This window comes from Malaclemys terrapin, chromosome 8, assembly GCF_027887155.1.
Source record: "Malaclemys terrapin pileata isolate rMalTer1 chromosome 8, rMalTer1.hap1, whole genome shotgun sequence".
NCBI lineage: Eukaryota > Metazoa > Chordata > Testudines > Emydidae > Malaclemys > Malaclemys terrapin.
The window spans coordinates 3,732,016-3,754,347 of NC_071512.1; the positions used below are offsets into that span (position 1 = coordinate 3,732,016).

General features: G+C 44.1%; 1 protein-coding gene across 3 annotated transcripts in view; it reads right to left on the reverse strand.

Moving 5' to 3' along the window:
- Nucleotides 1–22,332, reverse strand: part of SGCD (sarcoglycan delta) — a 503,319-nt gene that overhangs the window by 369,436 nt on the left and 111,551 nt on the right. The gene's annotated exons all lie outside the window — the stretch shown is intronic.

Genomic DNA, 22,332 nt, shown 5'->3' on the forward strand with positions numbered 1-22,332 from the left:
TTGATCAGACTTGTCATCTGCCATGCAACGCACTTATCTTCTCTGTCTATTTTGTGAATAAGATTCAATCAGAACTCCTTGGCTCCTCGGGGAACCAGTGCTTTAGTATGAACTGCTACCACTCAAAAGTAATGGAGTGCGATTGCTCATGCCATTACCTTAAATGGTTGAAGGCCACACAGTCCCCAATTTCATTAGCTGCATTTATATACAGACCTTTCACTTTATGCAGTGGAATCCAGAGGTGCATCAATGGTACATGGCATCTCCCCCTTGCAGCAAAAATAACACCTTGTAAACTGAAGTACAAGGTAAAAGGTTTCAAGATAAACTGGGGGGGGGGGGGGGAGGGGGAGAGAGTTTTCATGTACAAACCCCCTCACAACATTTTTATCTGATTGCCTGTGGTTCACAATCTTTACTACTGTGACGTGCAATACTTTGACACATACTATAGAAAAACTGACATCAAACTGTATAGGTCCATGCTAGCAAATATCAATGAAGGAGTGGGATTTAAGGACCAGGAGATACAACTATTGCCTACACATAGAGATGCACCAGTTTAAGTTGCGATTTTTAACCAACTTAGTTAAACCGATGCAAAAAGCTGTGTGGATGCTCTCATTCTGGTTTAAACCAGATTTACTCTGCTTTAGCTTAAGTCAATTCAGAACAGGTTTAAGATACATCAAATAAATCACTCTTACACGGATATAACAGTGTCCACACAGGGGTTTAGACCAGATTAACTCAAACCAATGCAAGCTTGCATAAGCACATGTCCATGCTATGCCACTTCATCTCTCTAAAGACAATAAAGGAACAAAAAACTGGAAAAAGAATACAACTCCAAAGAGACTAGCATGAAAGCCCCTTTTTTTTATATACAACTCTTGAACAATTACATTTTAAACTGATATACGCTAGCCCAGGGGTCGGCAACCTTTCAGAAGTGGTGTGCCGAGTCTTCATTTATTCACTCTAATTTAAGGTTTCATGTGCCAGGAATACATTTTAACGTTTTTAGAAGCTCTCTTTCTAGAAGTCTATAATATATAACTAAACTATTGTTGTATGTAAAGTAAATAAGGTTTTTAAAATGTTTAAGAAGCTTCATTTAAAATTAAATTAAAATGCAGAGTCCCCCGAACCGGTGGCCAGGACCTGGGCAGTGTGAGTGCCACTGAAAATCAGCGCGCGTGCCGCCTTCGGCACGCGTGCCGTAAGTTGCCTACCCCTGTACTAGCCTAAAGAACCTTCATAATGGGATAAAAAGAAAATGCTGCAGATGGGCCTAAAATTATATAAATTCTTTGTTTACATCATTTTATTAACAGAAATAAAGCTGGATAGGTAATATGTAGAACTCTCAGGCAATTTAGTAGGAATTATACAGATATGTTAAGTTGGATGTATATTTATGAAATACAATTATGGGCGTGTTAATGTGGTTTGTACTTTTGTTGTAACAACAATAAAATATTATTATAGAAAAACAATGAAATTAATGAAGCGAGATTCTGATATTTTTTGTTTCGTTTGCTGTAAATTGCAAATAAACAACAGATGCTGTGAGCACTTGTCACTTACTGGCAATTTTTTTTCTTGTAGAACAGATTTTTTCACTTAAACAGCTGCTATGGTGATTTTGAACATGGAAAATGAAAACGTTTTTCCATTACCTACAAAGGACTAGAGTGATTTGTTTGATCAAAAAAAAAAAAAAATCTAGAGCAGATTTTTATCCAGACACGCGGTGTGAGGAGGGACGGGCTGCTGCTCTGTGATGTAGGTCACCATGTGTATGAATGTTAGGCCAAACACCCGTTTGAGATATACAGCCGGAGAGTGACAAGACAACTCAGTGCTGTTCAGCCACTCGGAGAACAGCTTTGTTGAACTAATTTGATGTATTCTCTGTACAGCCTGCACTGGGTTGCCAGGGGGGAGCAGGCTTAGCAGTGCACAGTCAACCTGTGGAACTCCTTGCCTGAGGAGGTTGTGAAGGCTAGGACTATAACAGGGTTTAAAAGAGAACTGGATAAATTCATGGAGGTTAAGTCCATTAATGACTATTAGCCAGGATGGGTAAGGAATGGTGTCCCTAGCCTCTGTCAGAGGGTGGAGATGTATGGCAGGAGAGAGATCACTTGATCATTGCCTGTTGGTCCACTCCCTCTGGGGCACCTGGCATTGGCCACTGTCAGTAGACAGGATAGTGGGCTAGATGGACCTTTGGTCTAACCCAGTCTGGCCGTTCTTATGTTCTTATGATTAATTCAGCACCAGTCCAGGTGTGCTATGGATGCCGTGTCACTTTATAACTTGGCCTCTACAGCTCCTAACTTTGAGAAAAGTAGCAGAGAGACCTTCTCTTTCCCAGCCATGGAGCTCTGTGTCTTGGACTGTGCTTAGATGCCTGAACCTTGAAGACCTTACTCGGCTAGTCCCAGAGACGTCAGTCAGTTTTAATATTTAGTCTCCACTGAGAAATCACCACCAGGGGAAAGGCTTACATACCCCCAAAGCCAGCAGCAAACTCAGATAGGATGGGATGAGGATTTCGTTCATTATATTTTGAATTCTAAAGATACATCAAAGCATCACAATCAACACATTTAATCGAAACAGAACATTACTCTCTACAGAAAGAGAAATCAGCTTTGAAGCTACGCTCACCTCTGCTTGAATGAGCGTTTGCAATCCTAGGTCAGGGCAGACCTGCGAGTTTCTTTACCTCCCTTATAAAGAGTGGGTTCATTTTTTAAATCACTGAAAGAAAAGATACTGCCAAGCCTATTTATCTAGAGAGGTACTTATACAGCCCATGGTACAATCCTATCTGAGCACCTCAGTCTTTAATGTATTTATCATCACAACACCCCATTGTACAGATGAGGAACTGAGGCATAGAGACTAAATGACTTGCCCGAGATCACCCAGGAGCTCTGTGGTAGAGCAGGGACTGAACCTAGCTTTCTTGCATCGTCCTTCCTGTCTGCCTTAAGCCTAGCAGTTTAAAGTGGTGCAGCCTTTGTGACCTACCCAGGAACCCCACAGGGAGAATGGCAGAAGTGAAAGATAAGCAGTTTTTGAAGGGAAAGGGGGGAGAAAAAAAAAGAAAGTGAGCCAGGGAATGTTTGTAGTACCATGTTGGCTAGCGGACAGTAAAACGAGCACAAAAAAGACAACCCATCACATCCACCTAAGCTGCAGTGATAGCAATAGGGTGGGGAGGACTGGCATAGACCCCATAAATTTAAAGGGTGAAAGGAGAGGTCTCTGAAGTACAATATTCACTGCCAACGCAGTATTCTTTTTTTATGTTCATACAGTTGCTTGACCTTGGGTACCCCCTACGTAGTACTCCCTGAGCAGCTCAGAGCTCTTTTTCAGTCCTCAGCAGGGGTAGTCCTGCCAGGCTAGGAGATGAACTGACCAGACTAAAAGCAGACAGCTTCAGTGGATAAAAGAAGTCCTCGACCACCAGATTCTCCCTTCCTTCTCAACTCACTGGCGATTAGATAGGGTGACCAGATGTCCCGATTTTATAGGGACAGTCCCAATATTTGGGGCTTTTTCTTATATAGGCTATTACCCCCCCACCCTCTGTCCCAATTTTTCACACTTGCTATCTGGTCACCCTAAGATTAGAGCAGTCAAAGGGACTATTCAACTTCAAGAACTATCCACTGCAGAACTTCAGGGACCTTATCCTGCAAGGCAGTGAGGACCCTCAACTCCCAGTTTCTCAGCACCTTACAGAATCAGACCCTCCTTCAGCACACAGCTGCCTCCAAATCCCCATTTAACAGTCATGGAGAACTCTTCCCCTTCTTTGGTCAGTATCTGTTCATGGGAGGAACCATGTAAGGACAGGTCAAGCCTTCCTGGAGTGGACAAGGAGAACATCTTTCAACAAGGCAGGCCCCCCCACCCCAAATCCTCATGCAGCAGCTTATCTCCACCGGTTTAAATAGTTTGCAACAAAATTGGAAGCACAACTCCCCCCCTACACTCCCCAAAGGCAATTACCCTTTGCTATACAGAACTATGTTCTCTGGGGCAGGCAGATATTTCTAGAACTCCTTTTGACCCTGAAAAAAGGGCCTGCAGTGAAACAGAAACAACTCTTTTATATGAAACAACTGCCAGTCTCAGAAACGGCCGCATGAGCAGCAGAGCTGTGTACGTATGCACACCGTTTGGAGCACTACTGTAGCAAGGCACCCCTTACACCGGTATCCCAGATGACCAATTCAATTGTGAGGGTCTACCCAATGCAGACCTCTCCTGGCATCAAGCATGGTACGTCTTGACCATATTCATGCTTTGCCACGACTGCATCTGAACTAAAAATGCCGGATCATTTTTTAATGCACAAAGAATGTGGATTCCAAGAAGATCCCCTTTGGATAGCTACCAGTTCATCAGGCCCAGCATGGAGAGCATTCCAGATTAAAATAGAGCTTGCACGTAGCGAGTATACTTTACACTATAAGCCCTTTAGGGCAGGGAACGTTCCTCTTCGATGTTTGCACAGCATCCAGCAGGCTTTGGGTACTATCACAATGTAAATATTTACTTACTAACCATCCTAATATACACTGGCTATTGCAATGCTAACTCTCTCACAAGAACAGATCCTCAGCCCATGTACAGGAGCACAGCTTTATCGGCTTCAAAAGAGCTGGACTGTTTTACGCCGGCTGAGAATCTGGCACGTAAGCTTTAGTTGTCTCTCGTTTCTGGGATTGGAATCCAGGTCTCCCAATGCCCAGTCCTGTGCCCTATCCATTAGACCACCCTGCCACGATGTGCTGCCGGGCTGCCTTCTATGGGAACAACTAGCATTCAGGGGTGCTAGGGAACGGGGCAGGGGTCCTGATTTTATAGGGACAGTCCCGATATTTGAGGCTTTTTCTTATATAGGCCCCTATTGCTCCCACTCCCACCCCCTGCCCTGATTTTTCACACTTGCTCTCTGGTCACCCTCGGCAGGGGAGGAGAGGAGCAGGGCCAGTGGAGCTAGGATTGCTCAGATCCAGTGCTCAGGAAGGGAAGAGGCACCCACTGCAGGGGCTATGCTGCTCCTCTGCAGCCCGCGATGAAGAATTATTCCCCACCCCCAACTCCCACAGCCATACCCAGCACAGACCCCGGCCACTGGAACTGTATCCCGAGTTGCAGGTGAACAGCGAGCCTTCTTTCACAGCTATTCAGATGGGCAACCTCCAAGACATTAGCTCAACATTCGAGCATAAAAATGCATTACATTTAAATCTGGAAGGCCACTTTTCCAAGGTGACCAGACATCCCGATTTGACTTCTGGAGACCTAGGCTAGGTCTACACTACCCGCCTGAATCGGCGGGTAGAAATCGATCTCTCGGGGATCGAATTATCACATCTCGTCGGGACGCGACAATCGATCCCCGAATCAACGCTCTTACTCCACCAGTGGAGGTGGGAGTAAGCGCCGTCGACGGGGAGCCGCGGAGGTCGATTTTGCCACCGTCCTCACAGCGGGGTAAGTCGGCATAGCTGAATTTGCGTATCTTAAATCGACCCCCCCTGTAGTGAAGACCTGCCCTTAGTTTTTAAAATCCCAATTCCTGGGCAGCTTTTGCCAAGACATCCATTTGTCTCATGTCTCCTCGCACAGCCATTCTTGAAGCGTTAAAAAAAAGAAAAGAAGAAAAGAAAAAAGGCGACCCCACGCAGTAATTCAACATCAGGGTCTGCTGCTTATGGGAACCACGAAAAAAAAACACATCAGAATTTATCTAGGCTAGTTCATTTGAAGTGCAAGTGATTTAGGTATGCAAAATAAAATGCAACTAGTGACTTTCAAATAGTGTCATATCTATGATAATATAAAAGTTGATGATGGAATGAGAATTCTGGGGTGGTTATCAGTGAATTTCACTTGGCCTATCATTTGTATTTCATATCGCATTAGCATCTTCCATATTACATTGGCAGCATGGAAAAAAATTATTCCACCCGCCCCCTCCCTCCTTGTTCTTACTCTGCACTCCCTGTCTAGGAAATCTCGTCATCCTGAATGATCTTGAGTTCAGTGTGAAACATTCTGTCCTTTCCCCAAAGAAAAACAAGTTAAAAGTCCCAAAGTGACGTTGCTCCGGTGTGTTAAGACGTATAATTAACTATTGATACAGTCGAAGCTTTGGGAGAATATCCCAGTTGCAGCAAGTTATTAAGAAGCCCAGGAGGTCAGCGTGTAGTCCATTCATGTCCCAGAGTCCTGGGGTGAAATCCTGACCCCACTGCCTTCAGTGGGACTTTTTACCATTCACTTTAGCCAGGCCAGGACTCCACCCCCAGCTTTGAATATTGGCTTCGGTCCCAAGTGAAAATGACTCTGTGGCCTTGTGCAGTAGTACGATTTAGTGGGAAATGGCTCGTGTTCCCCACTTAAACGCCATTGTTAATCTCCACCCCAGAGAACCCCAGGACAAGAACAGCACAGGGATAGGAGGCAGATGATGGGGAGTCTAACTACTGAAAGGTTATTGTCCTCTTCTCAGGGATTTGGGAAGAGATGCAGTGTTCTATCTAGATACATTCTGAATGCTTGGAAATGTCTGGGAAGTGGTAGCTCCGTATTTACTCCCCTTTCAGTGCTACTGGTTACAAATTCCCATCTCCAGAATATCCACATGACACTGGCTAGGATTTAGCTTTCTGCTTTGCAGCTCCAATTGTACTTACCATTTCAGGTGCATTCTGATTTGAAGCCAGACCATAATTACATGCTACTCTAATGACACTCTAAATAGCAAAAACATTATTAGCGTCAAAAAAATTAAAAAAGGACCAGGTTATGTGTCTCCTGCTGCTCCTATGTATGCCTTTCCCACCCAGTCCTGAATGCTCAGGGAGTGAGTATAAAAACGAAGCAGATTCGAAAGCAAACTCTCTTTAAATCCTCAGCCTTTCTGTTCCTCCTTCCCCCTATCCTGAATTAAAGTGCCTTCCATGGAGCCTATATATAAAACACAGCTCCAAAAATAGACATGCTTAGAAAAGCTTTGATTTTTCTCTGTTAAGCTTGAAAATCTGGGCTATCGCTCCATCTCTGACCTATGCAGCTGAGGTAGGGGAAAAAACGTAAAGGGGGGAAGGTGGCACAATCTGTCCAGAAACAGATTTCGGAGTAAACAGACCAGATTTTCAGAAGTCAGTTTCCTTTGCGAGTCTAGCCTCAGGAAAGGTCTAACTTGCACGACCAGAACTTATCCGTCAAATAACCCAAACTGACAGTGACCTTGAGAGTATTACAATGGCAACACTTTCATTTGGATAAATAACCTTGGACAGCATCTCCAGCACACTGACATACACAAACACTTTCCAGGGATATTCTAGGAGTTATGTTTTTTCATTTTTTTTTAGTGTATTGATTTTGAACAGCCAATTCAGGTGAATCTGTCCTTTCCAGAATGTGAGCTGAAGCAGAGTTTTTCTAACCACTGCCTGGTCTGGCTTGGGCTTCCCTTCAGACCCCTATTTAGGTTTCACGTTTATTGATTTATTATGGGCTCAGTTCTGCCACCCTTATTCCAGCTGAGAAGCAGCTTTCCCCGCAAGCCATCCCACTGATTTCAATAGGCCTACTCGCAGAGTGAGGCAATACTCTGCAGGAGTAAAGGTGGCAGAATATGGCCCTATTATCTGTACATTGTGCTGGCACCCAAAAATCCCACCATGGCTGGGATTGTACAAGGCACTGGACAAACACACAACTAGCCACAGTTTGGGTCAGATTGGCTCTAGGTTCACTCTGGGAAAGGGAGGGGCGTCTACCTGCTTGCTCCCTTTGTTCATGCGCCGTGGAACGACAGGAGAAGATTACGGCCTCACCTATACCCCAGTCTGCCTATAGTGGGCGCGTAAGTGGCACCCCACCGTAGCAACACGACAGCAAGCGTGCATGAGGGAGATCTGTGTGGAATTTTGCTTCCCAGAGGGCGAGCGCCGCCTGGTTCTCCTCCGGGCTGGGGCGGTGCTACATGCCTTCAAGGCAGGGCTTGCCTCACAGGCGTGACCTAGCCCTTAGTTATCCTTAAATTCTTTACACCCAATCCCACCCTTATTCACACTGAGTAGTACTTTGCTCCAGGAGTGGGATCAATGCAACTACTGACCGGTAAGGTAGTTCCTTAACTTCAGGGTGGCAGAATCACGACCTACGCCATGGATGATAGAGAAACGTACCTCCTCTATGCTCAAACGTGGTCATAACCAATGGCTGGAGTGTATGCTGAGACCGTCACTTCTGAGAAAAGGTCAGGAGAATACTGAGCACGTGAAGGAGGAGAATGAGACAGCGAGAAAGGTGTGAAATAGCTCACAAGTCTGTCTTAACACAGGGTACCAGTGATCTCTGGGAAGAATACACTAAACACACAACATGGGACTCAATTTGTGTGTGTGTGTCTCTCTCTCTCTCTCTCAGCTTGCAGGACTGGCTTGAGTCAGGCATAATGTGTATAGGAACTATAAAAGGTTGCTCTACTTGTTTTTGCCAGTGAATCACAGTCCTGAACTGCTACTGGGGTTGTCCCGAGTGGAACTGGCTGAGCAGATCTCAATTCCGTCAAGGTTTTGTAGGCTGCACAAACAGGGACCATCATACTCAGTTTCACTTGTAGCTCACTAGGATCATGTACCACCACTGGGCCACCAAACCCATCCACGTGTTCTTTCTTCCTCAGTTGTGTTGGTAGTAGCAGGTTATTTATAGCAAATCAATAGTAATTACCATAGCTACAGTTTCCCTTAAAACCAAGTTCACACAAAAATATATCAATATTATAAATGCATTCCTGCAGTATTTTTCTGTTTTACTTAATACATTAAATTTTCAAGGGGACCCTTGAAAGTCTCTTCCAGCTTTTCACACCACACTTTAAATGAGGAAATAAAAGGGCTTGGCAAACACATCAACAATGGGCACAACATCAGTACCTATGAAAATCTGCATTCAAAATGTGTTTTCAAAGCCTGTCCCTTTTCTTTGCTAATAAATACACTTAGTAATGCAAATGCTTTTTAAAGGCTGCCATGAAATAGAAACTTTGTTTTCAAAGTAAAGGGGGACCTGGTTACCGCAGCTGATTGAAGTGGACAGAGCAGAGGTTTGACGCACTAATTGGCCTACTATGGTGGTGAAAACTCACACTTCAAAACTGGAGAGAGAAAAAACCCATAAACATAACCATTGCTAATCCAAAACACCCATAAGCAAAAGCTCAGACACAAATATGAAACAATCATACAAGCTGATCCTAATTGCTACTGGAAAATAGGCAAAATAAAAAAGTCACTCAAGAAGACCCACTAGGATTTCCATAAATGAAGCTTTGAAGCAAACTGGTAAAAACCTAGTGGCAACGAGCAGAAAATACATAGCAGCCGCGTCTCTCAAGTTCTTCAGCACGTAGAGCTTGGAAAATTCAACACACGTCATTGGTTCATCCATCAAATTATCTACCTTTTGGATTTCCAAGGAATTTAGAAATCAGAGGGCCAGCTCCGATTCCTCACACAGTATGAAAAGCAGAGAAAGCTGTGAGGTTTATACACTAGCACTGTCTTAACGGTAAATTATGGATGGAATTTTCAAAGGGGTTAGAGGCGGCCAAATTACACAGAATGGCAATGGAAGTTGATTGCCTAACTCGCTTAGGTTTCAGAGCAGCAGCCGTATTAGTCTGTATCAGCAAAAACAACGAGGAGTCCTTGTGGCACCTTAGAGACTAACACGTTTATTTGGGCATAAGCTTTCATGGGCTAGAACCCACTTCATCAGATGCATGGAGTGAAAAATACAGGAGCAGGTATAAATACATGAAAGGATGGGGGTTGCTTTACCAAGTGTGATGTCAACCTAACGAGATAACTCAATTAACAGCAGGATACCAAGGGAGGAAAAATAACTTTTGAAGTGGTAAGAGAGTGGCAGTTGATAAGAAGGTGTGAGTAACAGTAGGGAGAAATTAGTATTGGGGAAATTAAGTTTAGGTTTTGTAATGACCCAACCACTCCCAGTCTTTATTCAGGCCTAATTTGATGGTGTGCAAATTAATTCCAGTTCTGCAGCTTAATATTGGAGTCTGTTTTTGAAGTTTTTTTGTTGAAGAATTGCCACTTTGAGGTCTGTTATTGAGTGACCAGAGATTGAAGTGTTCTCCTACTGATTTTTGAATGTTGTTATTCCTGATGTCAGATTTGTGTCCATTTATTCTTTTGCGTGGAGACTGTCTGGTTTGGCCAATGTACATGGCAGAGGGGCATTGCTGGATTTGGATTGCTGTGTGTCTGTGTGGTGGTGGTGGCGTGGGGGGTGAGGTGGGAAAGAATTTTGCAACAGCCCAAAATGGGTGCACTGATGGGAGATATCCAGTCCAAGCTGTGGATGTGCAGCACCTATGGAAATGAGACCACTTTTTGGGGTACCTAGATAAGAACTTAGGAGCCTAACCCTTAGCCTCCAGGTTTGAAATTTTGTCCTAAAACAATTAATATAACTTGCAAAATCTCCTTACAATAGTTTAAGTACTTCTTAAGGACATTCTTCTAAGCCTTGCCTCTTGGAAATTTGCTTGTGAATTTTGTTTGTGGTCTCTAAAGCTGCTTCAGCAAATTAAAAGTGAACAAAGCAAATGGTCCATTCATTCATGTGACTGCCTCCAAAGCCAATATTCGACGCATTCCGTAATGTCATAAATAAATCGGAATGGCTACAATGTTATGAGCATTCAGAAAACTTGCACGGATGTTTTGAAAACTAAAAAATATAAAGGCAAATTTAAAAAAAAAAAAGGCTTGAAAATGTTTTCCCTGTCCAACTTCGTGCGTGGTGGATGGAAAAAGAAACCTCACTTTTGATAGATAAGGGTAATTTTCCATCATTATGGAAGCCTTAAACAACCCCGGCCTACTTATACCATCATCTCTTAGGATCCAAGCAAATTGCAGTTATTTGTTCAAAACAAAACAAAAAGGCCCATGACATAATAGAGCAATTTAAGCAGTGAAGAATACAACACCTGTAATTCAATTTCATGGCAGCTGGTTTCACAACATGTGTCTATAGCACTGTTATGATATAGAAAACTTTCTCTCCAATACAACAATTCTTCTTTTAGAAAGCCAGCCTCTCAAGAGACAAGTCAGATTTAAACGAACAAAACCTGTACACAATGAGCAATTTGCATCTCAGTTCCAGACCTTTCAGCTGCTCAAGCTTCAGTTAGTTGCCTACCCCGTGACAGTTTATATTTCAGTTTATTTGTATCTTGTGAGGCTGTTGTAGGAAGTGCTAAGAGTCAAAGTCATCTTAAACCTCCAACCTGGAGAGAGATTATGGGCTGAGGAAAGTCCCCACTATTAATATAGGTCAACATTTGCACCAAGGGAAAAAAGTCCATGGGAAGGAAGATGATAGGAGACCACCAGATCCCACCCCCAAAAAAGGCAGGAGAAAAGGACAATACGAGCAGCCATCGTTGTTGGGCGGGGCAGGGGGAAGGGGTGTCAAAAAAGCAAAAGTATTCTTCCAACAGGAGGATTCAAATGTTAATTCTTTCATTAAAAACCTGCAGCCATAAAACATACAAGTGGGATCTTTTCATATCCTATATACTGAGCAATCGGGCAAGATTAGTATTTGGGTGGAGACATCATGGGAGAGCCCACTTTAGGTGACACTCTTCTTTCTTACCTCAGACCTGAGCCAATGGACCATCATTACCCGATACACTACAAGTTAGAAAAGCCTGAATCTAAAGGAATGCATCTAACGTGGGGCATTATTTTCCCAAATGACTGAAGAAAACAGTCAACCGACGTAGGGACAAGAGTAAACTGATTGGTCAGGGGTTGCTGGGGGTGGGAGAGGGAGGGGGGCGGGGAACAGCTGAGAACTCCCAAGAAAGAAGTCAGGCTAATAACACCAGTAGCTGTATCCATTCCCTCACAAAAATCAAACTCCTTAATATTTAGATCAGTTACCAACTGGTGTAATTAAAACAATTTCTGAAGATAAATATATGAAAAGGTGGTTAAAGTCAATTGGACTCGTTTCATCCCGAACCCCTTGGTTTGGTTAATTCCAAACCCCACCCAGTAATCTGGTCAAGCGTCACAGTGGCCGTTCAGGCTTGAGCAAAGCCTGTTCTTTCAACTCAATAGGAAATGAGCAGCTTTTTATCTGAAGATCCTCAGTCTATACCCATCAGTGATTTCCTCCCATAACCTATTAATTTACTCTGTGTGCGGCTGTCTATTAGAAACGTGAGAGAGACTCCAAATGAACATTAGAGGTCTCTGAATGGCTCCAAAATCCATAGACAATAAAATAGCCATTTTGTATTCATCTTCTGAAATATAAAGGAAGGTTTATGCAGAAGGCTGATGAGTAATGGCATATTAATTTGCACAGATCCAGATTAATGTACTGATTAGCAGGAGCATTGTCTCTTATCCTAAGGCAGGACACAGGAAAGACAGGCCAGGCTAGAATGGTTTCACACTTAAAGATAGCGAACGGCTGATCACTGCAGCTTTTAAGCTATGTCAAAGCAAGAATGAATAAGCCCAGACTATGTTCTATGTGAAGGGCTCCATTGTGGTGTATTATTATTTTATTCCTAATCTTATAGTATAAAAAAATATTCAACAAAACCTTTGAATGATTCAGAACTTACTAACTGTGCCCACAGCCAGCCTATGTAACCAGGGGAGCTTACCACTGTTACCCTACCTTGCCATTCCCCGTTTCCCACACCCTGTTGCAAAGGAGGTTACATCTTCTTTTGAATTAGAGTCTAAGCTCGTTGGGGCAGGAGCGGTCTCTCGCTGTATGCGTGTAGAGGAAAGGGTGCCTCTGGACACTCCTGCAATGCAAATAATAAGCCACAGCATGTGGTAGGGGCACCGGCCCAGCGGGAGCTTGGAGAGCAGAGGTGTGGGGAAAAGGGGGGGAAAGCACATCTTTAATAAGTTACAGTATGTGCTCGTCTGACACTGGCTCTACTCTACAGGACCGGGCAGAAGTGGATGGGGCCCCGGCTCCAGTCCCACCCCCTTTGGAATTCCTAGTCCCGCCAGTCCATTACGGGGACACACCAGACATCCCTGTGCCCTAATACAACAAATAGTCTCTGGTCCTTCATTCTGCCTGGGATTTGTACCTGGCCTCAGGGCTCCACAGAAGACTGCTCAGAGGGGTGAGGGCTCATTTGCATGAAGTCCCTGTTTCACAGATATGCATCTGGGCAGCTGGGCACCTACTCCCAAAGGAGCATACGCGTCACCCTCACACCTCACCATCCTCAGCGCTGGCTGCCCCAGTGACAAGTAGGTTTGCTGTGGTGGTAAAGGACTTATGCTCCCCTTACTGTGCTAGGGACCGGTCTCAGGATTTAACAGCTCCTCTAAGACCTGACTCGGCAGGCATCTCAGTAACTTATACTTCGGCATGCAGACTCGCCAGCCCTCCGGAGACAACAAAGGCACATATAGGGCAAGCGCTCTGACCTAATATGATGTTCCACACATCATTTTAACCTGAGAACAACGATAATGCTGTTCAGTGTTACTGATTTGTTTCTAGGCATTTTTTTGAATGAAATGAGACAGGCGAGACTGGCACCTCCATTCCACCGTTTAGCAGTTATGATGTTGCCTGTGCGGTCTGACTTAGAACCTCCTTTCCTGCCCTGCGAGCTCCAGGGAAGAAGGAATCTCGTAGTCCATTTCAGCAGTTCACCTTCTAAACATCTCAGGCCTCATCTGCTACTGCCGCCTCCTCTGGCTTTTACTGCGGCGTGTAGCTACACATATCGTGCATGCCACTGCCAGTGTAGACAAGGCCTTAGAGTGAAATCCTGTCCCTATTCAAGTCAATGGGCATTTTGCACTGACTAAATTGGGGCTAGAATTTCACCCTTAATGTATCTCTATCTCAAGTCTACATAGCAGCGACCCAATATCAGTTGGGGCCATCATACCACAAAAAATCATAATTCCTGGCTTACTTCTGGGTGGTCAAAATCCATGCAGTAAAACCCACTGCTTAAAGAGAGTCTTTCTGAGCCTCGTCTCATCCCCATCATTACAGCAACAGATACACCTCTACCCCGATATAACGCTGTCCTTGGGAGCCAAAAAATCGTACAGCGTTATAGGTGAAACCGCGTTATGTCGAATTTACTTTGATTCGCCGGAGTGTGCAGCCCCGCCTCCCTCCCCCCGGAGCGCTGCTTTACCGTATTATAGCCGAATTTGTGTTATATTGGGTCGCGTTATGTCGGGGTAGAGGTGTATACCACATGGAATCATAGAAGATTAGTGTTGGAAGTGACCTTTGGAGGTCATCTAGTCCAACCCCCTGCTCAAAGCATAACTCAAGACACTATTTCAACAATGGATGCTGAATGACACAAAGTCCGGTGTTTACTAGTCATTTAAACCTTTCAAGAGCTCTCAGTCTTTTCAGATGATTCAGATTGTTATTTCACTTCATGGCCAAATGCTGGTTAAAAATGCTTATCCTGACCCAGTTTACCCCCAACTAGCTCCTACCGTGTATTTAATTTTCATAGTAGACCTTGGCATCAGCAGAAAACAGAGCTTATTCCATCTTTCTAACACAGGGAAGGACCTAATTGTATGACTCCGGCTCTACTGTGTTTAATGTCTCACCCTACAAGAAGAAACGCTAACCTATTTTACAGAGGTAAGGAGATCACCATAGTGCTCCTGCACAAGGAGGGAGTTACCAAGCCGCCTTAGATGGATTTGAGAGAGAGAGAGAGACCTGTCAGGAAAAAAGCACACTGTTCATTTTCTGGTAGAATAATTTTCTTTTAATTTAAATTAGGGACACCCAGAACTTGGAATTTTGGGGAGGGATCCACCTTTACTTCCACCATGTCACAATGGCCTTTCCTCTAGCAAAGGAAGGAGGGACAAAACTCCCTCCAGAGCCTAGCAGTGCCTGGCCTCTCAAAGGCACAAAACCATTTCAGAGCCTGTATGAGGTAAACATCTTATCACACCTTCCTATAACACCTCCACCCTCCAAAACAATAGCATTTACTCATGCAATTCTCATGTGTGTTCACAGATGATGGCTTTTTCCAGGAACAACGACGACAGCGTATACAAAATTGTGAACCCAAATTTAGGACCCAATCCTGCAAACTGATCTGCACAGAGACCCAACGGGGTACCACTCAGATATAGGGGCCTGGCAACCTGGCTCAGTTTACAGGATTGGTGGGTGTCACAGAGGACAGCACAAAGGTCTCTGAAAACATGATCCCCCAAGTTAGATACAGAGCAAATAATTAAGCAGAAATAAAGCGTATGTACAACAAATGCCTTTGGAATCCTGGTCCCACTGAAGCAAGCGAGAGCAGGGTCACGTTCACGCCGAATGAATGCAAATCTCAAATGGTCATTTTGTGAGCTTTAAAAAAAGCTAAATAAGTTACTTCTTGACCATCAGTGTAATTAGATAAATTACAAAAGGGTCACCTACCTGTAAACGAAATTATATGAAAAACTTCAGTTACAAATGTGAGCATATCTGAGGTAATTTACAAGATTCCCATTTCCTCACCCAGCCTGCGTCTCCCAGGTTAAAGGGTCCGTTTGTTTTCAGGGAAATGAAAGTAAGTCCAAGTATCTGAGGGCACTTTGTCATTATTCACTATTTGCATTACAGTCGTGTCTACAGAATGCAACTGAGCGTGGGGCTCCATTGTGCTAGGTGTTATGAAACACACAGTAACACAAGCCCTGAAGAGTTCATAAAGATAGACAAAGGTTAGGGAAGGAAGACGTGGAACTGGGGGCCCGAGAGATTAAGTGACTTGCCCAAGTTCACCCACTAAGTCAGTGGCAAAGCCAGCCAGTGACCCCTGATCTTCTAAGTCCCTGTCCATTGCCTTACCCACAAGACAATCCTTCATCTGTACTTGAATTTTTCATTTCCTTTTTTGCTGGCCACATAACTCCCTTGTGCACCGCTGCCTATGAAATGGACGTGCCTTGGTCAGCCCAATGAGTCACTGGTTCAGGGGAATTTTGATTTTTCCTCTACACCTTTCAAATGGCCTGAACATTAATTTTTCAAACTCTGATTTTAAAAAAAAAAAAAAGACAACTCTCACAGACATTTAGTATTTTGAGCTCTAGTTCAGAGCAATTTCTTATTTTCCCTGTGGCTGAAGGATGAGTTACCCTGAATAAAATAATTTGACATCCATTTCTTTTCTTTTTCTCTTGTGAAGTTTTACAAAAATATTGGTCTTTAGTGACTTGTTAAAAAACCATGGTACATGCCAGACCTTTATGACTCACATTACACGATTAAACATCCAAGTTACACTCATTAGCTATATGAGCCTTCTCAATCTCTGTTTTATTTTAAAACCTCATTGTCAAAAGCTGATTAAATCTAGTCAGGCTTTATTATTATTATTATTATTTATTATTCATTGGTCCATTGGTGATAAATGTTTCTAATGCTGACAGTAATCTAGTTTTAAATAAGCCAGATGCAGAGTCTATAAAATCATCTTTAGCAGGCTAGTAATCGCTTTTATAGATTTACCAGAAGCAATAAGAATGATGTGAGTCATGTGCATTAATACTTCAGTATGCTGGCACACCAGCAACAGATGGCACATGTAGGACTGCAGCAGACTGTCACGCAGCACAGGTTAATAAGGAGTAGCTTTGGTGCAGTTCAGTAAATTATGCATTGAACCCCATAAGGTTGAAAGTCCAACTTTCAAAGGGAAGAGGGAAAACTTGAAAATGTCTACTCGGAATAGGATATAGAGCTTTCCTTCTCTAGTCCACCAGTATGGTAGTGATCAAAAGTTATTAAACTGGGGCACCTCCTTCTTAGCCTCTGCTAAATGAATTTGTTTATGTAAGCTGGGTTCCTAGTGAACATGTGTCCACCATCGCGCACACACAAAAAAAAGATTTTTGGACCCTCTTGTCTCTCAAACATGCCAAAACCAATGCTCATGGAGACTCAACTTCCTTTTAACCACAAAAAGTTGGTTCCTCCAAGCAGGGCCGGCTCCAGGCACCAGGCAAATGCTTGGGGCGGCACCTGGTAAGGGGCAGTCAATCTTGGGGTGGTGGGGGGCAGCGCGGCGCGGCATTCCGCGGGGGGGGGGGTGCTCCGGGGGCGTGGCGCGCGGCACTCGGCGAGGGGTTTGAGAGCCTGGGAGGGAGGGGGAGACCCCGAGCCGCCATGGCGCGCGAAACAGCTGATTCGCGCGCCGCTGCTCCCCCTTCCTCCCAGGTTTGAGAGCCTGAGGGGGAGCAGCGGCGTGCGAATCAGCTGTTTGGCGTGCCGTGGCAGCAGCAGCGGAGGTGAGCTAGGGCGGCCGGGGCACATTTTTAGGGGCAGCATTCTGGCGCCGGCCATGCCGCCCCTAAAAATGTGCCGCCCCAAGCACCAGCTTGTTTTGCTGGTGCCTAGAGCAGGCCCTGGACACAGGCCAACCCTGCTAGCAGGTAGATCAGAGCCCAAGTGACTTGGGTCCAAACCCTGTTATTTTGCAGGGGGGATGCCGGACAAGCCGCAGACCTGAGTCAGATGGTCTGCATACTGCAGTATGAATATGTTAGCAGGGCTGAGACACCCAGGTCCAGCAATCGTAAACCCAGGTTTATAATGCAATGGATGCTCACGCTTGCGCTGGAAACAAGTCCACAAGCCCGGGTCCCACAGACCAGGGCCTAGTGTGCAGCACAGATATGCCCCTGCTGGGTGTACGGACGAACCCATAAGGGTTTTTATTTTCAGCTGTGTGTTCACCTCAGCTATTGGGGAGGTTTTGAAAAATCAGGAGTGTTTCACAGAAGACAATCAGTCTGTTCTGCAGCGTGCTCAGCTGAGTTTTCAGTGTTCCAAAAGGTAAACAGCCTTTTCAGCCATGGCAATAACATGATGCAGTGCAATCACCAGTCATGTTGAATTGCCATCAAACGACTGACATTTAGTAAATTAAAGGCCCTACGCCGTCAGCAGTGCTCAGGGCCTGTTTCAACCTGGGTACATTCCATTGCACTTTTCAAAGGAACTTCATCTTTTCAACTTGGGAAAAAATGCAAGTGAGTGTATTCAGCGGGTAAATAATAGAAAGCACAAACGTGGTGGAGAGTGAAAATGAGATGCTTGGAAAGCAGCAATAAGGAGAATGACCTAGGTATGATGACAGCGGAAAAATACTCACTATGATCTTATAAGATAATTTGCTGTATCCAGAAGCATTACATCCCAGAGCCAGGAGGTACTACCCCTCTGTATATTGGTTTGACTGCATACCACATATAATTTGGGGGAGGGAGGCTTCCGCTGGCGGGGGGGAAAAGGAGACTCTTTTCCTGGAAATCAGATTTCCACACAGGATACAAATAAGGAATTTGAATGGACAAGTTCTATGCAAATAGCACGTGAGGGCTTTAATCCAAATTACACCCAAATCTCACCCATGGGGACTGAGGAGACAGAAAAATCATGGAAGGGCAATTTTTTTAATCGGTATATAAAAAAGAGCCCTGACTTGGAGAATCAATTGCATATCTTTAAGGAAAAATCAGAACTATCACTCTACAAAACTTCCATTAAATGTCACAAATGAGGCAATGAAAACCCTTAAGTGTTTGAAAATTCATGCCTAAAATTAACACTCAGTTGCTCATAACCGTGGAGAGGAGAGTATAGATTCCTCTTCTGCTGTGGAAATTATGGCAAGAAATCAAGCCTGTTTATGGAATGGCCTAATGAACATGTTTGTAATAGATTTCTCTTAAGTCTTCCAGTGGCCGCGTTTCAAAGATCGGCTTTCGTGACCTAGCAATGACGATATAAGAGATTCAGCCAGCCTGTTTAGAGATGTATTTCGTGGAGTTGATAATTTATTCACTGACTAATTAGTTCAGCAGGGGTTTTACAGCATGGGGTCGGACTTACCTCTTGGATTCTACTGGCTCAAGCCTGCAGAACCCGGGATGCAGTCAGTGGTAGCGAAAGGCCTGCCTGGATACGCAGCAGTGCAACTCAAACCGCAACCTCCACTGACCAGCGCAGCCCCACATTACACCTGCAAACACGGAGCTTGGGCTTCTATCCTCCTGCAAATTTACCCCAGGTAACAAAGGCAGGGGACAAGAGTGGTTTCCCTGAATAATACTGCGATCCAATCTGCGGGTGCTGGCTTTCCGCTGAGTGATGTATAACTAAAAACACCACTCATAACCCAGCTTAACCAAAGCTTGAAGGGGAGCACAAATGTATTAACATTTTAGCAAGGAGATAAACAAATTGTTGATCAAGTAACATCTTCATTACACAGAAGTAGGGAGACGCCAGCTCTCGCTGTTCATGAGGCTTTCGTGATTAGAACAAGGTGAGAGTTTCTGAAGGCGTCATGGAAACAAACAAAATAACATAGAATACACAAAACTGCTGTGTCAAGCCTCCACTGCTGGGATAAGAAGGGGGACATAAGATTTCCAAGGCAAATGGTTCCATGATCCGCAAACTGGGTTGTGATGTTTCAGATTTCAGTAAAACCAGAGAGAGGGCCAAATGCATCGTTGGTGCAACATCGCCGCTGTCAGGATTTATGGTAATTTTTCAGGAGTGGCCGAGAATGGTTAATGCTACAAACCCTCAGGCCTGGCTCCTTGTTATTGGTGTGCTGGTTTGTTTATTAGCCTATAATTTATTTTTATTTTCTAAACTGAAACTCAAAAGCGGCTGTCAAGACAGAAAATTCAATCTAAAGAGATTCCCTAAATACACTTATCCTAGGGCAGGCCCAGTGCTTATTTCAGGATGACAGCTGGCACTCATGGCCTTCGGTGAAAGACTTTCTGACACTGATGGAAGAGGACAGGTGGCTGGGTTGGCACAACGTGCCACATTTGATTGATAAAGTGATCTAAATGTCACAGGCATATAGATTGTCATTAACATTCAACTCTTCCTCTGTGCAGGAGGCACACAAGCGAGCCCAGCAAAACATAGGCAATTGGGAAAGAATGGACAGTTTGGAAAACAGCCTCCGTACATGATGGTCTCTTAGTTTTCAGAGTGCCACTGGTTTTTCAGGAATGGGCGGGGAAATGCACAATACAGAAAAAACACTGAGAGAACTAAAGCAGAAACCACCATCCTGCTTGTTTCTTACATTGCAATAACTTCGGATATGCAAGGTGGGTTACTTAACTCATCAACTAACTGGACAGTAAATACGTTAGGCAGTTAACAGAATTACCTGTCTTGACAAAGTAAATGTTAGATGAAGATCATTACGAGAATGGCCATCATCTTACTTAGTTTTCTGTAAGAGGGAACTTTTGCTGTCATGTTTCCAAGGTCAAGAATATCCTAGCCTTTTTTTTTTTTTTTTTAAAGCATCTGTTTTTTACCCCATAGAGATAACTCCCTTTTGATTCAGAACTGCCTGGCCTTTAATGAGAACTGTAGGTGTCCACAAGAAGTGAGCTAGCAATAAATTAATATGAATAATAAATCGTTTCTCTCCTCAGGGTTTCCCTCTGTGTCATATCCTCTAGTCTAAGTTCATTGGGACTAGAACTCTTTATTCTGTGGTCTCGGAGAACTCCAAGCACATTGTTAAATAACTGTAACAATGATCACTTTGTCATGGGAAGGACTAGAACCTGATAAGTGGATCTCGCTATCTCAAAAAACCCCATCCTGCCCCTTTATTGTTAAAAGAGGGTGACATTTTCAGAAGCACCTAAATGATGCAGGAGCACAACTCCCACTGACAGTCCCTAAGTCACTGTGGATACATCTACACAGCAAAAAAACACCAAACAAACCCGAGGCAGTGAATCTCAGACTGACTCGGGCTCACATTATGGGGCTAAAAATAGTAGTGTAGACATTCGGGTTCAGGCTGCAGCAAACAAACAAACTATACATAAACAAACAAACATAAACAAACTAGGGAAATACAACCTAGATGAAGCTACTATAAGGGGTGTGCATAACTGGTTGGAAAATCGTTCCCAGAGAGTAGTGATCAGTGGTTCACAGTCATGCTGGAAGGGATAACGAGTGGGGTCCCGCAGGTTCTGGGTCTGGTTCTGTTCAATATCTTCATCAGTGATTTAGATAATGGCATAGAGAGTATACTTATAAAGGAACAATCAGTTGCACACATACAAAATGGGAAATGACTGCTAGGAAGGAGTACTGCGGAAAGGGATCAGGGGGTCATAGTGGATCACAATCTAAATATGAGTCAACAGTGTAACGCTGTTGCAAAAAAAGCAAACATCATTCTGGGATGTATTAGCAGGAGTACTGTGAGCAAGGCACAAGAAATAATTCTTCCGCTCTACTCCGCACTGATTAGACCTCAACTGTAGTGTTGCGTCTAGTTCTGGGTGCCACATTTCAGGAAAGATGTGGAGAAATTGGAGGAAGTCCAGAGAAGAGCAACAAAAATGATTAAAGGTCTAGAAAACATGACCTATGATGGAAGATTGAAAAAACTGGATTTGTTTAGTCTGGAGAAGAGAAGACTGAGAGGGGACATGATAGCAGTCTTCAAGTACATAAAAGTTTGTTACAAGGAGGAGGGGGAAAACATTTTCTTCTTAACCTCTGAGGATAGGACAAGAAGCAATGGGCTTAAATTGCAGCAATGGAGGTTTAGGTTGGACATTAGGAAAAACTTCCTAACTGTCAGGGTGGTTAAGCACTGGAATAAATTGCCTAGGGAGGTGGTGGAATCTCCATCACTGGGGATTTTTAAGAGCAGGTTGGACAAACACCTGTCAGCGATGGTCTAGATAATACTTAGTCCTGCCTTGAAAGCAGGGGACTGGACTAGATGATCTCTCAAGATCCCTTCCAGTTCTACGATACTATGATCTTCCCCAGGTTTCAGAGCCGAGGCTCCACCCTGAGCCTAAACACCTACACTGTTTTATTTAGCCCCATAGTGTGAGCCAGAGTGAGTTGACCTGGGCTCAGACTCACTGCCACAGGTCTTTTTTGCAGTGTAGACGTACCCGTAGGCACTTTTTAAAATCTCACCCTATATCTTTTAAATAAACTTTGATTTTTTTCCCCAATGGCAGTAGGCAAAGAAAACCCCAAATGGAGGAGAATTAAGGGACTGACCCTGCAATATGATAGGCAGAGGCAGACCCTCTTGCAGAACCCCACTGAATTCAATGGTGCCAGATTGCAGGATCAGGACCTTAGTTGTAGGATCAG